Below are 4,432 nucleotides of genomic sequence, written 5' to 3' on the forward strand. Positions count from 1 at the left end.
ACCGGTCAATCCATCTCATCGTCCATCATCTGCACATCGGGGTGCATCAAGCCAGATGATTTCAATCCCGCTCTTTTTAAGGATCGAACCTATGACCTTCTACATCTCTGTATCGCAATTAAACATAATTGCTATGTCTAGAGCCAAATGCGAGAATGCGTTTGTATGTCTGCATGCATGTATGTGTATGTATAGATATGTATGCAAGTATGATGTCTGATGTGTGAAACAGGGGGGTGTATCTTCGCCCGTGGCAGCTACCCAGCGAAACTCTGCCTTCCCCGGTATTTCGGGGCACCCTCATCCAGTCACCCTAGTCAACTTCTCAGTGGATCGCTCAGGTTCCGCACCCACCACCAGCATCCAACGGAATCTGCCGGGTCAACAGCGGCCCAACTCCGTTCCTGGCCGCCTCGCAGGTTAACTTTAACCCAGGTCACCACCGTCCATTAACTAGGGGCGCAATGCCTTCCACCATCGGAAAGACTTTGACCCTAATGGGTATCGATCCCGAGGATCTCCCGGGGACAATGGTCGCGCCTTACCAGTAGTGCCAAACCCTAATAGTATGTTGTTACAGGGTGGTTAACTTCGCCAGCGGCCCCCTTTCCCGGGGCAGTCCCTGCTCTCCCCTGCTAGAGGGGCACCCTAATCCGTCACCCCATCCGACTTCAGAGTGTATTCGTTGGGTTCGGCAACTCACCACCAGCATCCAACCAAATCTAGCGGATCAACGGCGCATCAACTTAGTTCCTGGTCAGCTCGCAAGTTGATATTATCACGTCCTACACCGTCCATATGATGGGGGGCCACCTCCCATTTCATCACTCCTCAAACACCCGAGGAGCTGGCAGGCGGATTTGAACCCGGGTCGACTGGGTCGACTGGGAGCAGAAGTCAGGCCTTAACTTCTGCCAGCCGCCTGCCTAATAGTATGTATGTACATGTGGGCTGTATGCATATGTGTACATGAGCACGCGACAGTGAATGCATTTGAAAACCCATACGAACAGATATGATGTTTGGGAACAACGTCAACAGACACGCAATAACACACACACACACACAATAGGAACTCACCACCCCGCCCCGCAGCCCTCCCCCTTCCCCCTCCCCATCCCCCTTCCCCTTCCCCCTTCCCCAGCTCCTCCTCCTCCTGCTCCTATCCCTTGAATTCACAATTAGAACTCAAGTCCTATGACGACACCGTCGTGCCTGATATTCCGTCCTAACCAACTAACCTGCTAACCTAACCAACTAACCTGCTAAACCTAACCAACTAACCATCCAACCTACCGCCCCTGAACCAATCCCACCCAACGAACCGCAATTAGGAGTCGCCAAGTGCCGCCGCCGCTGCTTGGGTATGTTCTCCTAGATGCGCTCCCGCCTCAAGCACACATACATACATACATACATGGCAGTCTCAGTCTGAGTCGGGGTCGGGAGCACGCAAGACTAACCGACTTGTGCTGTGTGCTCCCGACCCTTGCGCTGTGTTTCGGCTTCGGCCCCCGGCTCTCGCGGCCCACAGTGTAATCTAAGTCATACATACATACATACATACATACATACATACATACATACATACATACATACATACATACATACATACATACATACATACATACATACATACATACATACATACATACATACATACATACATACATACATACATACATACATACATACATACATACATACATACATACATACATACATACATACATACATACATACATACATACATACATACATACATACATACATACATACATACATACATACATACATACATACATACATACATACATACATACATACATACATACATACATACATACATACATACATACATACATACATACATACGTATCCCTCCAGCAACACATCCAGGCTCGGCATGCGGTATGGGCTGTGCGCTTCATCATAGCGGCCCTCGGGCTATCTAACGCGTCATGTGGGCCAGGGACAGGTGGAGCTGCAGGAACCACAGGTGGTACCGGGGGGCACGGGAGGGCAGATGGTGGTCTCCATCCCTGGGTCCGGACGCTCTCCGCCTATATGCTGCTCACCGACCCCGCCTTCCAACCGTGGGCCCCGACGACCGCCAGCCAAGCCGGGCCCCGACTCGGCGGCAGCGACCTACCCACGAATGTCAGCCGGATTGTGGGCGCCCTGGGACACCTACCACCGCTCCGGGATATCGAGACCAGCCCCCTGTCCCCCGGACCGTGGTGCTGGGCAACCGCGCTGTGGGGTAACCCGTTGCTCCCTGATACATGCATACGACACAGGCATCATCAATCCAGCGCACTTGCCGCCGTTGCTGCCGCGACCCCCTGCTCCGAAAACTAGCTATTGATATTCCCTTCGGAAGCTCCCCCAGCCGCCGGCGGCAGCACCATCGGCGGCGGCGGCGGCGGCGATGACGGCGGCGCCGCCTTCGACTCAACAACTGGAGGCCGCAGCGTCTTGGCACCTGCACCATAGCGGCCACCGCCACCGCCACCGCCGCCGCCACCGCCGCCACGTCGGACAATAGGCGCCAGGAACTTGCCCATGCCCAGCATCTCCGCAAGCGCGACGCTGCTGCAGGTGCTGGCGTTGGCGGCCTCCATGGCGCTAAGGCGTGGCGTGACGCCGTCGTTGCCGCGACTGCTGCTGAACGCGTCGGCATCAGCGTTGCTCCGCAAGCCGCCGAGGCCGCCGTACCTGGCGGAAGCGGAAGGGCACCTCCCCCCGCCGCCGCCGCTACTGCTTGGGTTGGAATCCCCCGAGAGGCTGTCGGGCGGCTGTCGTAACGCACTTACCCGTCGTCCGTACAACGGCCGCAAGCGGACGCTGTCGCCGTCAGCAACCGCTGCGCTGCTACCGCCGCCGCCGCCGCCATTGCTGTCCCCATCGTCCCGGATTTGAGTTTCATGCAGTGTCGTACCGTCAGGCGCCACGCTGTCGTACGGCGTGCCGACGGAGGTCATGGAAAGACCTGCCGCGTGTCGGCTGGACCAGAGCAGATCGAGTGAGATTGTACGACGCAATTCTGTCAGTGTGACGCTCACATTTGTATCCCGAAGATTCTGATCTTGATCTGAATTCGTATTTAAATTCCGATCCGCGGTGCTCCCAGCACTGCAACCTCCAGCCCCTAGCCCGTTGCCACCGTCACCGTCACCGCCACCGCCGCCGGGGCCGTCACCAGGATCGGCAGCGGCGACGGCCGCCGCCAGAGCCGAAGTCGTGGTGGAACTAGCCAGGCCGCCGCAGCCGCTACAGCCGGCTCCAGAGGCCACATTACCTGAAGTGATTCGCTGCTCCTGCTGCCGTACTCCGCTCTCCTCGGAGAGGTTTACCCAAGCACAGCTCAGCACTGGCGGTGCCGAAGCAGCAGTCGCCGCACCCGGGCGAAAAACGATCGGCAGCGCAGTAGCATCCAAAGGGACCGCCGCCGCCGCCGCCGCCGCCGCCCTGACGGCGGTTCCGCTGCCGCTGCCGCCGACGCCGACGCCGCCGCTGATAGCCTTGCATCCCACAGTGCCGCCTGCCAGAAAGCTGCTGCCGGTGACAGGATTTGAACCCGCGATTGTGCAAGGACTAGCTAGCTTGCGAGGATGCCCCTGTTTATGAGACTTGGTAAAAGGTAGTGGTGGTAGTGGTGGTGGCGGTGGTGGCGGTGGTAATGGTGACGGTGACTCTGATGGTGGTGCTGCAGTAAACTCTCGGAGAGTCTGCGGTTCGATTCCGGCCTGCGGTGATAAACGCTGTGATGATGGCTGTGGGGTCGACGACGCCGCGGAGGCGGCCGCAGCGGAAGCAGCGCTGGGGCAGCTGCCGCCGTTGGCGATTGCAGAAGCGGCAGTGGTAGTGGTGGTGGAGACGGTGAAGGCGGCGGTGGTATCCGCCCCAGCAGCAGGGGCCGGCGACGCCGGTCGCGGCCGGGCCCGGCTGGCAGGAGGCTGGCTGATGTCAGCGGCTGTGGCGGCGGCTGCAGCCGCAGCAGTCGCGGCGCCGTCGTTGGCGGTTTCAGAAGCTGCCGTCCCGGCCGCGCTGGCGGCGGTGGCGGTGACGTCAGCGCCGACAGGTGCAGACTTGGCTGGCGGCGGCGGCGGCGTCCACAGGTGCGTGCGCATAAGGCCTTTACCCTTTACCTGTACGATTGTACGGAAAAGGAGAGCAGGACGGATCAGGAAAGCAGGTGGGATTTCTACGAGGCATGGGGTGGGTGCGGGGGGGGGCCTGGGGGTGAGGGGGGGGGTCAATAGGGATTGTGCACAACATGAAGTCATTGTAGGGACTACAGAGAGTGGAGGGAGTGGAGGGAGTGGAGGGAGTGGAGGGAGTGGAGGGAGTGGAGGGAGTGGAGGGAGTGGAGGGAGTGGAGGGAGTGGAGGGAGTGGAGGGAGTGGAGGGAGTGGAGGGAGTGGAGGGA

Source organism: Volvox carteri, assembly GCF_000143455.1.
Source record: "Volvox carteri f. nagariensis unplaced genomic scaffold VOLCAscaffold_64, whole genome shotgun sequence".
NCBI classification, from domain to species: Eukaryota; Viridiplantae; Chlorophyta; class Chlorophyceae; order Chlamydomonadales; family Volvocaceae; genus Volvox; species Volvox carteri.